The 12,494-nt window shown below is 38.2% G+C and overlaps 1 protein-coding gene across 5 annotated transcripts in view; it reads left to right on the top strand.

The window, feature by feature from the left end:
* Positions 1–12,494, top strand: part of CDK14 (cyclin dependent kinase 14) — a 732,611-nt gene that overhangs the window by 323,860 nt on the left and 396,257 nt on the right. The gene's annotated exons all lie outside the window — the stretch shown is intronic.

The raw sequence follows: 12,494 nt of genomic DNA on the forward strand, positions 1-12,494 counted from the left end.
TCGATTTAGTAATTCACTATGCCTAAGCATTGTTCTCTAGTCCTTTTTGTCATAAAAGACTTCACTCAGACTAGATAAATTTGGCTTTGCTTGATATTGTTTTAAAATTTCATTTCAAAGATATTTAACAGTGACACATTTTCTATAATTATGACAGTAATCCAATTTCATGAAGAAAATAAAAATCATTCATAATCCTCTTGACTTGATAGAAGTCTTAGTCCCTTTAACCAAGCTACTGTGTATTTATAATTATCTTTGTTGGTTCTCCATGGGCCCTTGCTTCCACCTCCCCGCCCACCATAACCAGGTTGCTATCCTGGTTATAACATAAACTGGATGGGTGTGTGTGTGTGTGTGTTTGTGTGTGTGTATGTATGTGTGAACGCTTGTGTGTGTGTCTGTCTGTCTTTATTAGAAGAGGTAGAAAATAGTCTGAACTCTGAATACCCCTGCCTTAATGGCTCTCCAGGGCTGCTTTAATTATTTTATCCTGCTGTTCCAAATTTCACTTAATGTTGTATGGCTACGTTTGAATGCAAAATGCAAGATCTCTGTGGTTAACACTACTTGGCAACTAGTATTTGGGGATTCCTTACAGCTTTGTGGTGAATCAGTGATGTGCTTTTTGGTGCATCTCATTTAACTTCTTTGGGGATGCTTTTAACCTGTGAGCCAAGGCCTGCCTTCTCTTTTACGATGCCAAACACGTGTGCCTTGACTGGAGAACGGGGACCATTTCCGACTCTGTTAGAGAAATGGGAACATCGTGCTTTCAACATACCTTTCACTGAGAAGCTTGAAATGTTCTAAGGTGGCACATCAGGGCTTTATCCTCTTCTTTAATCCCAGCTCATTTAATGGCTCACTCTGCTTGTGATGCCATAGTTAGACTTTTTTGTAAAAAAAAAAAAAAAAAAAAAGTTATGCATGAGTGGATTTGATTTTTATATTTAGACATAGCATGAGATATAGTATGTAAGCATTAGCTAGAAAATAATAAGTAATCCAAGAGAAGGAAAAATGATATTATCAGCAGAAAGTAGATCCATTTCATTTCTGCTTTTTTGAAGCATTTTCTATGGGAAAAAAAAGCTTCTGAAGATAAAATCTATTTGAAGTGGCAACTTGACCTCAGAAAGAGAAAATTTGATTTCTCTAGAAATGTAAAATGCTGCCTTTTCAAAGACTAAAGTAATATGCTTCCCCAGACAAGTGTGCTTGAAAGTAGGACTAGGGAAAAACAGGGGAAAATCCAGCTTCTTTTTCCTTAACCTTCACACCATCCCTTCATTTGTAGGTTTCAGTGCGTATGAGCACATTTGGGTGTTGTATGTTTAGGGCCATAAATTATATGTTACAGAGAAAAATTTGTAGAAATACTTAACACTGTGAATTTCAAATCTTACTATGTATGAAAAATCAATTTCTAAAAACTCAAAATACATTTTACTTATTTTTTAATGAAACCCTCCCATCCCATTAAAGAAACATGCTCCTCTCTAGTAATTTCAGGAATATTTGTAACCAACTACCTTTATATCTGTATATGTCCTGGGCATCTTTTCCGTGCTTTGTGTGTGTTTGTTTGTTTGTTTGTTTTTGACATTGAACAGTTCTTCCATTATTTGTCTTTGATTCCTTTGCCTTAATTTTGTTTGTTTGTTTGTTTGTTTTAAAGCAACTTACCTTTGTTCATCTTGGATTTTGGTTGCTTGTTACTGTCTTATTTCTTTTCTGGAAGGTTATCTCCTCAAAGGCTTTATGTAGGTGACTTTTGCTCTATCCAGAAATGGTTCCTTGCATCTGGAGGTATTCCGGAAGAATGCCGAGAAGTGTCCAGTCCATTGCCCTAAAATTGCAGAAGATTAGGTATCAAAACAGATAGTAAAAATCTCTCAAAATCAAACCAACACAGACCAGATAACTACAGTACGGTGTAGCTCACTGAGGAAAGGAGAGGAAGCATCAGAAACCCAGGAAAGGCTAAGGTTTGAAGTAGAACAACAAAAGATGCCACAGGGGTAGGAAAGTGATAGAGAATGAGTGCAATTACTCCCCTGTCTATTGCTTACATCACTGTTACCAAGGTAAGTGAGCTTCTGGAACCAAAACACAGAACAAATATAAGAATGAATCAAATTATCAAATGTCTTGGGAAGTTTGAGGATACTATGGTTCTCTAAGGAGTTCTGATTTAAGACTTAATATGATTGTGTCACTGAATTTTAAAGAAATTAAACTTGAGATTGTCCCATCATTGTCAGTCATCCTTGAGGAACGATGAAAAACTGACGAGGCATTAGCAGCTTTGAGAGGTCCACTTAGTCACGGAAGATGGATTCTGTGAACCAGATTTAGGGGAAATGGTATGACTGACCTTCTCTCTGCATGTCCTCCTCATTCCCTCTCTGCAGCAGAACATTTTAGGACAGATTAGCACGTAGATGATTTCTGAGTAGTTAGAAAACAAAATGGTGATCATAAATATTATGTCATCCCTAAATAACCTTAATTCCTTTTTCTGATTGGATTGTTAAGCTAGTGGACCAGTAGAACCCTATATATTTTTTTTTATTTGTTTTTCAAATGTGAGTAATGGTTTCTGTTTGAGTTCTAATAGGTAAGAGAGTAATAGGCAGTTGAGTGCTATGCTGTTGCTGGTGGTGGGTTTACAACAGGCTGATGAAAGATCCCTAGGAGTCATAGGGTTTATTATACCTCCTTACGTGGTAAGAGGTTGGCTCATTTGTTCACCGCAGAGGCCTAATTAGGTGCCAGGTGCAGATTTTCTAGTATAGTCTAGTCCAGCGATGGATGGATGTAGATGGTCAGTGTTGTGGTCTATGAAGGAGGGGCCACAGAAACAAAGGACTGGAACGGAGAGGCTGAAAGTGAAAAAGAGGAATGAGGAGAGAGATAAAGAAAGGACAATTGATGAAGGCAGGTTCCCAGAAAGGTGGATGGGGTTGGTGTCGAGTGTGGTGTCAAATGGTGCTGTCTTGGACCTCATCCTGTTCACAGTTTATCATTCCTACCTCAGATTAGGACACAGAGAAGGATGCATAGTCAACGCCCATCACAAACAGGATTGGAATTTGGAGCATACACGAGAGGCATGAGCAGCTGGCTGCTGCTGACAAATTGGAATTTTATTAGGGATAAATCATACTCCTGAAATTGTTTAAAAAATGAATTATTAGGCATAGGACAAGTTAGAAATGGTGTGATTGTGGGGCCCCTGGCGAAAACTTGGGGTTTTTCATGTTTGGTCAGATTAGTTTGAGTTTATAATATTTTGTGACTATCACAGTTTAAAACATGCTTAGGCCAGAGAAGTACAAGTTCAGTTTTTGGAACGGGGCAGGCTGATATCCCAGTCCACTCAGTGCTTATCAGACCACATCTGGTAGTGTGCCCACCCTGGCAACCACATTTCAAAAGGGACTAATCAGCTGAAATGTCTCAAAAGCTTGCAGATAAGACTGAAGGCTAGTCAACCATTTCAAAGAGCTGAGTATTTTTGGATGCTTATTGCAGAAAAGGAGACTTGGACGTGTTCCAGACCAAAGGAAGAAAGGCTATGAGAAGTTGATGTAAGAACCTGAAGGTTAACAGAGTGATTCTCAACACCTCCAGGGTGTTTTAAAGTATACAAATGCTTAGGACCCCACCCACCGCCAGTTAAATCAGGGGTGGGGTCAGACCCTGATATGTCTGAAGACTGCCTAGTTGATTCTAGCATGTAACGGGCACCTTCATCTTCCGCACAGCTGTAGGTGGCCCCAGCTTCCTTCATGCCTTGCCTAATACTCAGGGGCAGCCAGGACAGCAGCCCATCAGGAAGTCAGAGTGGACTCTCCTCTGCTCATATCACTGTTTACCATGGGCACTACCCAAGGGCTCCACTCCCAGATCGTCTGCTATCTCTCTGACCTCACCCTCCTATTTCTCACTGTATCTTTTTAACTGTCCTTTTCCCCTGTCTTTCAGAATCTCCCTGTGTCTTCTAGATCTAAACGTATTCTCTACCTCTTCCCGAAATTTTTCTTAACTCCTGCTTTAACAGAAAACTGGCTCTCTCCTGAGGTTATTACTTCTCTTGAAGTCCTCCAAATGACTCACAGATTTTTATGTCTAGCCTAGATTTTTGTACTGAGATCCAGATACAGAAACGCTATGCTTACTATGTGTCTCCACTGGGGATGCTCCCAGACTAAGATCCTCCGAAACAGGACTCTGGTTCTCTGTCTGAATCTCCTCTTCTTTACTGTCCCTCACTTCAGTAAGTGGTACCTGCATCCATCCCACACTGAGGTCAGAACATTTGAAATGGTCATTTACAACACTTCTTATGCCCAATCCAGTTTATCCTTATAGGTTGTTGTTTCAGTCTTCTGAATGTCCTTTCCCCTTTTCCCATTGCTGTTACCAAACACTATTCTTTTGGGGCCACCATCTTTCCACAGGACCGCAACAGCTTCCTGCCCTCCCTTCCTGGTGTACTCCTCACTGGTGTGCTCCTTCATGCCGTTCTATACCATAGGGAGTGAGCTGCAGACACATAATTTAATCATAACATTTCCTTTCTTGAGATTCCCCTGGTGGTTTTCTCCTTTCCTCTCCTCTCCTCTCCTCTCTTTATTTTCTGTGGCTCTTAAGGACCTCTGTGATGTGGTTCTTCCATTCCTCTTTTCAGGGACCTCCCTAACTCCATCCCTATGCCCCCCCTTCCCCCCCATTGCCAACAATAAGAAGCTCCAGTCACTCTTTCCTTCTTATATTTTTGTTTAACACATTGTGTTCTCTGCCTCTGAGATTTTGTATGGTTGTTCCATCTACCTGGCTGTTGCAACTGTCTTTTAGTCTATGGGTTCCTCCCCCTTTTTTTCCTTGAAACTTATTTGTTGAAGAGACAGGTTCAGTTTTCCTAAAGAATTTCCTATATTCTAGATTTTCTGATTGTATCCCAGTGGTATCATTTAACTTGTTACCTTATCTCCTTAAAATAAGTAGTTGGATTGAGACTTGGTTAGTTTCGGGTTGGTGTTGTTCTGTGGGTGGAGATGTCTGCTTCCATCAGGAGGTGCATACTATCTGATAGCCTCTTTTTGTGATTTTAGGAACGATTAATAATCCATTAAGTGCTTATGGTTAAGAATGGTGTTATTCAGGGCGCCTGGGTGGCTCAGTGGGTTAAGCCGCTGCCTTCGGCTCAGGTCATGATCTCAGGGTCTTGGGATCGAGTCCCGCATCGGGCTCTCTGCTCAGCAGGGAGCCTGCTTCCCTCTCTCTCTCTCTCTCTGCCTGCCTCTCCATCTACTTGTGATTTCTCTCTGTCAAATAAATAAATAAAATATTTAAAAAAAAAAGAATGGTGTTATTCAGATTGTCATTCCTTCTTCATTTGTCATGTGCAGTACATCTATAATGAGAAGCTTCCATATATCAACTATTTTTTTTTAAGATTTTATTTATTTGTTTGACAGAGAGAAATCACAAGTAGGCAGAGAGGCAGGCAGAGAGAGAGGAAGGGAAGCAGGCCCTCCACCAAGTAGAGAGCCCGATGCGGGACTTGATCCCAGGACCCCGAGATCATGACCCGAGCCGAAGGCAGCGGCTCAACCCACTGAGCCACCCAGGCGCCCCATATATCAACTATTTTGTTAGCGTGAAGGACCGTGTATATAAAAAAGTATATAAAGAGGGAAGGTAAATGCTTGATATAGTCTCTGTATATGAAAGTAGATAAAGTATATAAAAATATATAAAGTATATATGAAAGTGTATAAAGAGGGAAGGTAAATGCTTGATATAGTCTCTTTAATGACTTTGGTATTAACGACATCATTTTGTAGTACCCTCCAAATGTGACTCGTGAGTTGGTTATTTTGTTGTTGTTGCATTATAAACTTATTGAATTAAACATGTTTGATAGCTTTCAATCACAGATATTAGTTTAGTGATGCTTAAGTTGTTTCATCTTGGACAAGTGAGAACTTCTTGTTTCTCTTTGACATTTTTATGTCTGTCTCCTGGGTGACACCTAAATCCAAGGATCTTGTCTCTGTTGTTTGCCCTTTATCCCAGGCACAGAGTCACTGTCTATCAATTTGTTGATTTAGGGGCAGGATATTAAAACTTAATTATGGGATAAACTATCTTACAAAAGAGCATTTAGTTTAGTCTTTGTGGATTCAGAACTTGAATCAGAGAGTGGAAGTTATAGGAAGCAAATTTTGGCTTAACGTAAGAACCAAAAAATTTGCGGTAATTTAGGGAGGTTGAGTTCCATCAAGTCTTTGAGGGGCTGCTTTGCTCCAGAGAGTGAGAGGACAAGGATTAACAATCAAATCAATGAGGATCTTTTTGCTTGGGAGCCCGAATGATCATTGAGGTCACTTCTGCTTACAGGGTAATGACTATCAAATCCTTTGTTGACAGATTTTATTTTTGGAAAGGTGCAGAGTTGGCTGGTTTAAAATTGTTGAAATGTGATTATTGTTTTCTCCCATGAACAATAATATGTCACTCTAAATTTGGTTCAAAGTATCATCAGTTTGTACATTTGATGAAACATTGGCAGTGATGAGTCATGCTTTATTAGCAATCATTTCTTTTATAAAAGGTTATAATTGTCCATTGAACAGACTTCTCATTGCATTAAATTCTCAGTCTTTTTGCATTGTTAGTCACATTTTAATAAATAGCCATTATACTATTCTCTTTTTAATCTTCAGATTTTATTAGTCAACTTCTCTCTGTATTGATAAAGATTAGCATGAAGTGTGATTACTGGCAACTTACTTTGAAATTCTAATTTATTTTTTCAGAATAAAATACAGTAAATAGCACTTTTAGGATATTGCAGAATTGCAGAGATTTAGTAATATTGAGATGAGTTCTCAATTTACACCTGAATAAAAACTGAATTTAGATGGAGATAACAGGACCAAGTGTAAGTTTTAAATTTTTGAGGTATGTATGTTATACAGTAAGTAAGCACTTTAGCTGGTGTCCCTATTAATAAAAGAAACACTATTAATAGTACCTTTAAAATATTTTTAATGACTTTGCTGAAAATTTGAATTCAGCCCAATATATTGTCCTTGATACACTCTGGTTTGCTGTTGTCGCTTTCTCAGTTTTATCTACATTTCCTTCTGTTGCTTCTAGACAAATACAGTAAGGAAACTAGCATTGTATCTGTCTGCACTTGGTATTATTTTCTAGCAGTTTCTCTTGAGACAAAATCACAATAGAAGAGAGGCAGAATATATTAAATTTTCCAGAGTATATTAAATTTCTTTTAGGTATATTGCCTTAATTTCCTTTGTATCCTCTAGACATAATTTCTTCAAGGTGTTAGCACATGGACACTATTTTCAAAGATGACCTAGATAATATTTGTAATTTTGTTTTATTGTACCAAATTATCCTATGAATTTGAAGTAAGTAATGGAATAGAGAACCTTTGGGCTTTCCTTTGAGTATTTTTGCTCATAAGGAAACTCTTTCTATGCATCATCTTCTGAACCTGGAAGTTTTACCCTAAATGGGGTATTTTCCTTTATAGGTTTCACAAATGTTGGATGAACAAATACATGAAGAAATGAGCAGGCTGTATTCCTTATTCAAAACTCCTACCTCTTCTTATTTTAATTAGATAACTTTATTATTTACAAACTTAGGGCATACAGAACTGCCACAGCATTTCTGAAGTGCATTGAGATTTGGATTTGTGATTAGAGCTAGTCTGAAAGCTGGATTCACTTGAACATGGCTCTCCCAGGACACCCAGTGTCGCCATGTCTCTGTGTGTGGTTGGCCCTGTACTTGGGCATTCCCCTGGCTCTCCCTCATCCTGCTTTTGACAGCGCTTCCTGTGTGACCTTGGAGTAAAGGATGCCTCAAGTCATCCGTGGGCCAGAAGTCAGCTGGGCCGAGTGAGTTGTTGGAAGAATTAGAGAAGAGTAAAGAATCTCCAAAATTAAAACAGCACCTTAAATAGCTTAGGACAACTGGGTAAAACCTGGCAGTACCTCAGATAGAATGTTCTGTGGTATTATTAACACAATTAAAAGTTGTTTTCTTTTTTTTACTGTGTTAATCACCTGAATTAATGTCTTCACTGCCAATCAAGCTTTGATTGCCTTCTGTTCATTAGCTTTTGATTTAATTAATGAGACTTTTTAAAGAGGAATCTTCAGTGTTTTCCTGTAAACAGCTCTAATTTATTGATCAATTAGAATTTTGTAATTATTCTAAAGAACTTAAATCAATGTTTGAAGTATATGTTTTGGATATTTAATAAAATAGTTTAAACTACACAAGGTAGTTATTAGATGTAAACAGCTTTTCTGTTACTCTGTGTTATTTTTATAGAATAACAGATATCTTCTTTTGATGTCTTTAAAAAATGACATTTTGTTAGAGTTATTAACTTGGAATTTCAAGTATTTCAGTCTATGCTAAAGTTCATAGAAACATATGCATCAAAGGTAGAACATTAGAAAGTTGGTAATGTTATTTTCCCCAAAGGTATTTTTTCCAGAAGTGAAGTGGGTGAATTAACATTTTTCCTAAGGCTTTAGAACTGAAGGGTTCAGTAGTTGGTGAGTATCTAGACATGTAGAGAAAAACTAATTAAGAAAAGAGAAAGTCATAAGGACTCTAAGGTTAAAGAGCAACTTGATAATTAATATGATTCTTAATGGAAGACTACTAAAGTAGTTGAAGAAGAGGAAGATACTGATTCGTGGTCTAGACACAGGTAGCTAAAGGATAATGGGGTTTTGAAACATGGCTGTTGGGTGCAAAAGGGTTAATTAACAGAGCGTTCTGCAAACTCTAAAACTTTAAGGAAATGAAAACTTGCCATATCCACATGTGTCAGAATCAAAGAGGCTACACATTTAATTTGGAAAAGGACAATAAATACTTAAACCAAACAAGGAAGAAGATACTGAAAACTTTATTAAAATTTGAGATTTCTGAAACTTTTGAAAGCAACAATTACTATACTTTATTCTTTTTTTTTTTTAAGATTTTATTTATTAATTAGAGTGTGTGTGTGTGTAAGTGAGAGAGCACTAGCGGGGGAGCAGCAGGCTGAGGGAGAGGGAGAAGCTGGCTCTCCGCTGGGCAGAGAGCCTGATACGGGGCTCAATCCCAGGGCCCTAGGATTGTGACCTGAGCTGAAGGCAGATGGTTACTGACTGAGCCACCCAGATGCCCCTATACTTTTTTCTTGAGTTATCTTTCAGGTACAAGAAAGGAATTATCAATATATTAACATTATTAATATTTACTCAGTAAAAGTTTTTGAGAGTCTACTCTGTGCCAAGCAGTTTTAGGCACTGGGCACATAGCAGTTAACAAAACAGAAAGAGTTCCTTCATTTCTGGAACTAATAGTCTAGTATACATTTTAAGGAAATTTTTAGTGTTATGTGATATAATACATATTATATGTATTTTTAAGATGGTGTTTTTAAGATGGGATCAGTGTTTTTAAGATGGGATCGGGAGGGAGACAAACCATAAGTGACTCTTAATCTCACAAAACAAACTTAGGGTTGCTGGGGGGAGAGGGGGGTCAGGAGAAGGGGGTGGGGTTATGGACATTGGGGAGGGTATGTGCTATGGTGAGTGCTGTGAAGTGTGTAAACCTGGTGATTCACAGACCTGTACCCCTGGGGATAAAAATACATTATATGTTAATAAAAAAATAATAAATTTAATTAAAAAAAACTCAGTGTTTTTAGCTGTTGTGATTATCATAACTATAAGAAATTAATACTTAGAGTTTCAACTCATGGAGAATGGTGCTTTAGAATCAGAATTCCATTAATCTGGATTTTGTTCTTTTTATGCAATTACCATAATAAATATGCTAAAGGAATTTTCATCACAAAAATAATGCACATAGTATATGAAATTACTTAAAGGTGTTCTACCTCTAGTTGCATTTAAAGAGTAAGTGTTGGTTCATTTGAAGGTTTCTCTCCTTTTAGTGTATTAGAGGGGAATGAATTATGCTTCACAGTTTGAGAGTGTTTTAAGTATATGACCTTCAAAAGCATGAATTCCCTGAATTCTAGAATTCAGTTCATGGTGCATATAAGTTAATGATCTCAAGGGAAGTAGAAAAGCTTTGTGGGAAGAAGGTTGTGTGTCTTTTTTTATGGGTGAGGGGGAAATATCTGTAAATGTGGGGAAAGATCCAAGCAGTTCCTGGAATCAGTTACTGCCTCCTCTGGGGAGCCAGTGATGAGCTCAACTGGGCTGAGAAAAATCTGTGCAGATGTCAGCACTGACTGCATCCCAGCCTCAAGCCCCGCCAGAGGCCCCCCATAGTCATAAAGGACAATGTGAGAGCACAAGGTACAGTCTCCAGTTGAACTCCATGTACCTATCAATTTTTTGCCTGCACCTGGGTACCTAGAGCACAGTCAGGAGTGGAAAAAATCAAGGTAATGTACTGAGGAGAGAAGGATGCAGGGCAGAAAAGCAGTTGGCTTGTCATTCCAGCTGAAAGACAAGGAAAAACAGCTCCTAACCTTGAGAAGATGGTAGGTTGTGGAGCTTTTTAATTAGATGGCCTTCGCCCATTAGGGTAACCAACAAAAGTTTCAACAGTTCATGCAATGAGGAATGCCACTAGGATTGTCGGGCTGTGCTGAATTCCTTGGACTTCAGGTTTTGTGTCTGTGGCAGATTTTGAGCAAAACCAGACCAATTGGATGCAGTTCTTAAAAAAGAAACATTCTCATTCTTTACTTCAGACTCAGGTGCTGGATTCTGTGGACCGCATGACTTCTTGTTTGCTGGTTCCATAAGCTCTGAAGATTTGTGGTTGCAATTTAAATTGCAATGAGAAGGGCGCCTGGGTGGCTCCGTCGCTGAGTGTCTGCCTTCGGCTAGGGCCCTGATCCCGGGCTCCCTGCTTGGTGGGAAGTCAGCTTCTCCCTGTCCCACTCCTTCTGCTTGTGTTCCTGCTCTTGCAGTCTCTCTCTGTGTCAAATAAATAAAATCTTAAAAAAAAAAAAATTGCAGTGGGAAACCATTTTTATCTATCAGATTGGCAGAGTCAGTGGTTGCTAACATAGTTAGGTGAAGGGGCTTAAAGGAGCTCGTACATTCTCTGTATAGGAAGTCTAAGTTGGTACAACCTCCACGTAGGGTAATTTTTATTACCCTATTTATCAGAATTAGAATTTAGATGTGCACATACGTTTTGATCTGGTAATACCACTTTTAGGAATTTATCTTAACAGATTTTTTTTTAAACGAATGTAGTTACATGCCCACAAATATTTATCGCCATCACTGTTGTAGTAGTAAAAAATTGGGAATGTGCGAAACGTCCATCAGTAGAAGACTGGGATTAAATGAAGTATACTATACTTATACGAAGGGGTACCCTGTGGTCTTTCAAAAGTAATAGAAAGTTTTCTCTATGAATTTATGAGGAAGTCATCAAATTTATTAAGGTAAAACCGATGTACAGTGTACTCTGTCCAGCATACTACCGTGTGTGTGTGTGTGTGTGTGTGTGGTTAAGTGTATATGAACAATGGTAACCAGTGACCTCACAGTACGGGAGCTGGGCGCTGAAGGAGTGTAGCAGGGAGACTTACTGTTCATCAAATGCCTTCTTGTACCTTTTACATTTGCAGTGTGTGCTTGTTTTATCTATTCTTACTAACAAAGGATGCTGCTAGGCCTAGTAAAGGTAAAGGAGAGCATTTACCTAGAAGACCAATGTAGATTGTCATGTATTTGTTCACAGAATTGACTAGATAAAAAAGTTATCTGCCGAGTGCAATCTGACTTTTAATTAGAGCCAATACACATTTAGAATGCATCTGGAAGAACCATCTGCTTGGATAGGTTTTGTGTAATCTTATAATAGTAAAACATTCATAACTTTTATTTTGATGGTATACTGTATGTATCATAAGACACATTCAAACCAAATGTAATTTTAGGAGGCTCTAGTAAAAAAGAGAAATAATGAGAAAGGGAGGAATGGGTGATAGAGAAAGAGGAGGAAAGAACGGAAAGAGGATAAAAGTCTGAGAGTCAGGCTTCTGAACTTGGGGCTTGAATGACCTCGGCTTAAGACTGAAGATGAAGACATTTTAACCAAGGAAATGAAGGAGCTCTTGGAAAAACTAAGGAGATTTATTTTAACTTCTTGATTTCTAATTAATCTGAGAATAATTGATCAAGTTTGGTGATTTTGTTAAGCACTAGTTTCATTCTGGAAGGAACATAGAGTGAATCATAGAAAACTTTGGTGAAATCTTAGACGAGGCTACTGTGAATATTTTAAATGGGACTATTTAAAATGTGAATATTTATGATGATGATATAAAATTCCCAACCTTACTGAAATTAATCTTGTTGTGGCAGCATAATTGAGTCACTGACATTTTCAGTGCAAAAATGCATAAAATATAAATTGTAAGGAAATTAGCGCCATAACGG

The sequence above is a fragment of the Mustela lutreola genome, chromosome 4 (genome assembly GCF_030435805.1).
Source record: "Mustela lutreola isolate mMusLut2 chromosome 4, mMusLut2.pri, whole genome shotgun sequence".
Taxonomy (NCBI): domain Eukaryota; kingdom Metazoa; phylum Chordata; class Mammalia; order Carnivora; family Mustelidae; genus Mustela; species Mustela lutreola.